The sequence below is a fragment of the Populus euphratica genome, unplaced genomic scaffold, assembly GCF_000495115.2.
Source record: "Populus euphratica unplaced genomic scaffold, PopEup_1.0 scaffold7.1, whole genome shotgun sequence".
NCBI classification, from domain to species: domain Eukaryota; kingdom Viridiplantae; phylum Streptophyta; class Magnoliopsida; order Malpighiales; family Salicaceae; genus Populus; species Populus euphratica.
In genome coordinates this window covers 312,363-319,318 of record NW_011499871.1, presented here as the reverse complement: position 1 = coordinate 319,318, position 6,956 = coordinate 312,363, and positions in this window count along the sequence as shown.

Here is a 6,956-nt window from a genome sequence, read left to right as displayed (position 1 = left end):
TGACAGCTATTGTGTCGGTCCGTTAATATGCATCCATCTGGATTAGGAAAGCTAGTCTCAAGCGTAGTTATAAATCTTGAATGAAGGGTCGATCCAGGATCAGGTTTGAGTTACGTGTGGAATTGATCATCTCGAGTTAATTAAAAAATATTAAAATAATATTAACTAAGTTTTAATTTTAAATTAACTTGAATTTTTAATTGGATTAATTAGTTTATTTTTTAATTTAGATAAATCTAAATCTTACAACGATTGAGTTTTAGATTAACATGGAAGGTGAATTTAAGTTTTTTAAGCATGATGATCATGAATTGAAAAACTATAAACTTAAAATAGGAGGATGAGAATCTAGAGCATGAGCAAGTGCCAAGTTTCTATAATTTACAACTTGCAGAAAATTAAATCCAAAATATCAATTTATTTATTTTAATCGTTCGTGATTGATTTAATATTATCAAATAAGGCTAAGCAAATGCCCGATGCTGTCCATTTCTGGTCATCGAGGATTATAGTTTTTACATGAATATAGTACACATGGCAGCATTAATTAGGTGTGATTTTTGTTTCCATTCATTGAATGCTTGGGAGTGTAATTTAACTTTTAAATATATTTTAATTTTTTTTTAAATATATCAATATAATTTTTTATATTAGCATATCAAAACAATTAAAAAATATTAATTTAATATTTTTTAAATCTAATATATTTCTAAAACACATTTTAACACTGCTTCAATCCCACTAACAAACAGACACCAGGGCTGTTATCTAGTGCATGGTAGGGGGTGTCTCTTGCGTGTTTCCAACTCCTAAACTAGATTCAAGAGGCAGAACGGAACCTCGTCCCCTTCCCCCGACCATATTCAAGAGGCAACATCGTTACAAAGCACTTGAAGACTTGAAAGCATGCGTTGAGATAATGCACTCGAGCATATATATATATATATATATTAATCTCACAAGACATTGAAAATCTAATCTCACTATGAAGAATTACGAGACCAACTTATTTTATATATATATGTAGATCGAACCAATCAGATAAGATAAATTTAATAAAATAACTGGTAATAATATTAAGATTTACTGCACCAATGAATCAATAATTTTAGTTCACAAGAAAACTTATCATATTACTTCAAGAATTAAAGTGCGGTTACACATTGGATGCTTGAAAGTTTGTTTTTAAAGTATTTTCTTTTTAGAAATGCCATTAAATGATATTAACATATTAAAATTATTTAAAAAATAAAAAAATAAATTTAAATAAAAGCTCAAATTTTTATAAAATACTGTTTGAACACAATTCCAGAACACCTAGGAAGAATCTTATCATACTATTTGGCTGCACATACGATTATTTGTCGTTCATCTCGTACAATTGGCAACTTGATTCTATCCAAAAAAAGAATGTACCTTGTAAAAGCCATCAAATGACAGGCCATGGGACAGTGCATGATAGGGACGCTGTACGGATGCACCAGCCCTTGCCATGATTCCATGACTTGCTGAGGATAAGAGCAACGGCACGAAGGCCAATCCTAATTGCAACCGACACCTACAGGGTACCATGTCGCTATCCAAAACGGAAAATTTGGCTCCACATGTTTTCTTGTGGCTGTCATTAACAATGGCAAATATTTTATTATTAGGATATTTTCCTGGTATTTAATTGATTAGAATTATAGTTTTATATTTAGGATATTTTCCTTCTATTTAAATAATAATTTTTTTTATAATATGATATTTTTCTTCTATTTAAATAATGATTTTTTTTCAATGGAAGATGATTGGATTAAATTTTTTTTGTAAATGCATGACAGCCTTCTCGATAATTAAAGGTGTAATCTGAGGGCTTAAAAATTATAATTTCTTTCTTTATAATTTAGGTTTTTAAAACTTTAAGGATTTAGAAATAATCATCTTTTAACGCAATTAACTGATGATGTTGTGTGTATTTTATTAGTGTTCTGAGATAAAAAAAAAATATGTTTAGTTGATAAAATAAAAATGAAAATTAATAGAAAATAATCTGGTCTCTCAAATATTTATAGAATGAATTTTTATTATTTTAAAAATGTAAAGTTTAAAAAGATATATTATTTTTATCCCCACTAATTTCACACTGAATATTAACCAAACCCTTTTAACGCAATTAATACCTTTTTAAAATGCAAACTACATGGAAAATCAAAATATAAAATAATGCGATTGCTTTTAAATCCAACCGGATAACAAAGTCAACATAACATCATAAAAGCCGATATAATTTGGTGATGATGGTATATGGTTTTCTTCAATAGAACAAGTTATGATAAAAATGGCAATCTCATTGTATAACTCAAAACCTATCAATTCGGAAAATTAAAAAAAATAAAAATAAAAAGTCAAGATCACGGTCATAAAACACAGCAGGTAAGTGCATTCCACAATACATAACCTTAGATCTCAACCGTTGTTAAACACTGAGAATTGAGAATAAATTTGTTAAAAAAATTAATATATGGTGGTAGATCGAGGGCGTGATTTTATTTCCATGTATCTGTATAACATGACAAAAAAACCCATAAAGAATAAGCCCTGTCGGCTCTAGAGCACCTGTCGTAGAACATGACACCCAAAATCCTGAAATCCTAGTCATGTCGTTAAAGTGGCAATAGATATTTTCAGCAATGGATATTTCTGGCTGGTTGTATGAAATGCTGGATGGTATTGATTACACTAGATAAAACTGGATTCGACAAATGATTATTCAATTTTATGTTTGATGTGTCATGATCTGGATTAAACATGACAATTTATCATATTTTATGCTTGTAGATATTAATCTGATGTTTGAAGGGTATGTTATAACATATATTTTAATCCAAAAATTTAATTGATTTTGTTTATAAATAATGAATAAATATATTCTTTTAGAAAATCATTATTAGCATTTATTTAAATGTTGTTTTATTTTAAACAAAATCCATAAATTTTTTTATGCTAATTAACGCATTATTTTTATACTTAACTAACTAATAACGATTCATTACAATTGTGGAAATCAAATTCTCACTATTTTATGTTATTTTTTGTTGTTAATCAATATATTTATCTTTTTATGAGTTTGTATTGCTATTAAAAAAAATGTAAACATAAATTCAAAAACCCAATAATTAATCCACGCCAATTCAAACTCCAGGAAAGTTGATTCAAATCAAGAACAAAAGGAAATTAAAAAAAAATACCTAGAAGAAACAACAAGATACAAATTCCCTTCTTTCAAATCACGTTCAGGTTCACGATTCAAATATTCCTCAACAGACCCACTAGTAATATTAACCTAATCAAAACCTAAGGTATTGCAAACCCATAATTCATTAATCCACCATAAACCATCATTCTAAAACCTTGTTCGATGATGCGAGGGAAAAAGGCAAATCCCATTGTGTCAGAAATGAGAGCGAGGCAATAAGAGGAAAGATCAGCCGATGGATGTGAGTGTTGTAGGAAGAGAAAGGGAAGAAAGGGCGAAGGCAAGGCTGGCATTGAGTTCTGGAAAAGAAAACGATGAGGCCATTAAATATATAAGAAAGAGATTGAAAATGAAATGTTGCAACTACTTGGAAGAGATTTTAAAGTTCAGGTTTCTGGAGATCACATGAAAGAATGTGTTAGGTTTCGGATTCTTTTTTTTTTAATCGATTTTAACTCAATTAGGGGAGGGAGAGTTTGATAGATTTTGGCCAGTGATTTTAATATATTTTTAGAAAAATATATTTAAACGAAAAATATTATAGTCGTTCTAAAAATAACAATGCATGCGCTCAAGAAATCCATATTAGTTGATTTTTCTCACAATATAAAAATTGATTTTTGTTCTATCCAATCTAACTTTACCCAGTAATACCGAACACTCCCTTAGGTTTAAATATTAGTCACCCTCAAGAAATCTAGCTGGGAGGGTTGGTTTTGGTGTTCAAAAAGTGTTCTACCGACATGCATCTTTATTGCCAAGACCGATCGAAAAGAGAAGTTCTCAAGCTGTAAAGTACTGAGACTCTGGGGTTCCAGGCATGGATCAGCATAATAATAATAATAATAATAATAATAATTCAGATTTGAAAAAACATACAAAAACAATATTTAATTCCAAGTTGCAAGCTTCTGGTTGAAATGTCAAGCAAGAAAAGTAGAGAGACCAAACACGTGCTATATAGAGCCAGTCAGCGAGATGCAATTAATGTTCAATTATTCAAACGGCTGAAGTTGAACACTATGATACAATAATATGGTCATGGTGTTTGCCTCAAATTTTTCTCTGCTCACTGTTTTGGTCTTTGTATGCGTGCACAGCACCGTGCCCGTGCTGTTTCCACCGAATATTTTGTATTTTAAAAATATTTAAATATTTTTTATTTAATTTTTATTTTAAATTAATGTGTTATAAATGAATACTTCAAGTCTGAAATAAAGGGAAATAAAGGGCATAGAAGGTTTCTTCAAATCATTATCATTTTTTTTTAATTAGAAAACTGAAATTATCTATGTACTTTTTTGAAACCGATTCTATATTAGAATTTATTTTAATTACTTACATTGATTGAATTGAATTGATTTGCTAATTATTCCTCTTGGAATATGTTAATGAGATTAATTTTTAACGGGATAATTCTAAAACAAATCACGCCCCTTTTTAATGTGATTTACAAAGATGTAAAAAAACTTGTAATTTTAATTAATTATAAGACTTCAGCCATGCCATGGGCTTCATCAAAGTTGTTGGGCTGAAAAGACAAACTGGGCCTTTGAATGACAGCTGAACGACATACCACACGCCTCAACAATGTCAACCCCCTCGCTGTCAAACGTCTTCTCTATCGGTAAGCAACCGTATTCCTACCGGCTTTGTATTTAAATTGGAGGATCGGGGGATCGTTGTCAATGGTTAATAGAACCAGTATCAGTCCAGACAAATAATAAAAGCTATCCATTGAAAGAAAAACACCATCATTAATCTATAAAAGAGTGGGCGCGCGCGTGTCCAAGTTCAGTGTCAAAATCACGAGGGTCCACGCCATGGCCACAATTCAAGACCAGCTTGGTGGCAAGTTGATAGGATTGGGACCGGCAAGTGGATGATGGCAGCTTCATCCAAGGCAAGCTCGTTTGCTTGGCGTTGCAGAAATAAACAACGAAGAAATTGTTGAAAAGCTCTGCTCTCTGTAGGAAAGTCAATATTCAAAACACATGGTTTTTGAATCTGGTCTTCAGAGTCTTGGTTTTGATCAACGTACGTTTTCAATTTTCCGGTGCCGTTCTCATTGTGAACATCTGAAGTCCTTGCCTTGAAAGCATCAATATTCTTTTATTTTATTTTTTTAATTTCTACTTGCCATGGTTGGTTTTTGGATTTTAGTTATTTTTAACATACTTGTCTTTGGATTAGTTCTGCGACCTGGAATGATGAACTGCTGACACGCATGTACTCTAAGAACAGACAAGCCCAAACTAGAAGGATCCAAGAAGGCCGAGTGAGGTAATAGATGGAGAAATATAGCAAAAAAATTATACCATTTGTGAGGAAACTTGGTGGCGTCTTCCATGAGACGTAGAAAACGTGAAATCTGCCATTTTTAGTATTGATTGCCAATTTCACTTGGCCGTTAAGTTAGAAGATTAAAAAAACTCCTTTTCAGCTGCAAGACTTGTCGTGCTCTTCCAATTATTTGATCACAGCACATGCCAAATTCTTTGAGTTAATTTATTTTCTTCGAATACAAGATTGAATCAACTTTGAAACTTTGTCGTCAAAGAGTCAATAAGTTGAACTTTTAAAAATTTCTTTTCTTTAGGGATTCTTGCAGCACCGTTTGGGAAAAAAATCATTTTTTTTATTAAAAATTAATTTATTTTTTTTGTATTTTAGATCATTTTTAATACGCTAATCTCAAAAATAATTTTTAAAAAATAAAAAAATATTATTTTAATAAAAAAATATTTTAAAAAATAACTATAATTATATTTTTAAACAATAATTCGTATAATATTTATAAAAAAGGTTAAAGAGTCATCGCTATTAGCCATGTTATCTTGAAATTGCAAATCTGATCTACTCCTGGGATTTCAATTAATTAACCAGACCTACCTGCCAAGTCTTCAAAACCATAGAAGATTCTTATAATCAACTCTCACGTGACAATAAACTTTTTTTTTTTTTTTAATTTATCTTATGTGATGTTATTATGTTCAACGATCCAAAAATGTCAATGGAACTTGGAGAACATTAATCGCGCATACATACACTCTCTCTCTCTTCTTATCCTATATATTTGTGGCATGTAAATGAAATTATTTCTTATATTATGTCATCATTATTATTATTTGGTATTCAAATTAAAGATGTTATCAGTTTTCTAATTTATGTATAAATGATTCGTACCCAAAGAAGCCTTTTTTCCTTAATATGAGGAAAATAGTTTAGAAATATTCTATTCTCTAAAATTTGATCAAAATAAGATTTTATTTTTAACATGATAAAAGTTCTTTATTTGTAGGAGAACATTAATTTATTTTTCCGAGCAAAAGATTAAAAAAAAACACGAGTAATTAAGATTTTAATTTATTTGCTGGGTTGTAAGGGGAAAAAATGATCAAATCTTTTCAACAAAATATTGGGGTTATTCTACTGTATTGGGCACAATTTGAATGTTGCATGAATAATGAAGACTGGTACCTCTTCATTACATCAAGGGAAAGATACCCTATCCATGCTATTATTGTAAGGAAAAAAAAAAGGCAGAATCATTGCAGTACTGAACCTTATCATTTTTTTAACAAGGGAAGGCCAAGGCAATCTTATCGTTTTATGGGTTGTGGTCCGAAGCAACCAGGAAACAGAGGAGTTCATAAAAAGGCATGGACCACCACCTCCACCACCGCCAATTATTGTTGAAATTAAAATAGTGGTCGCA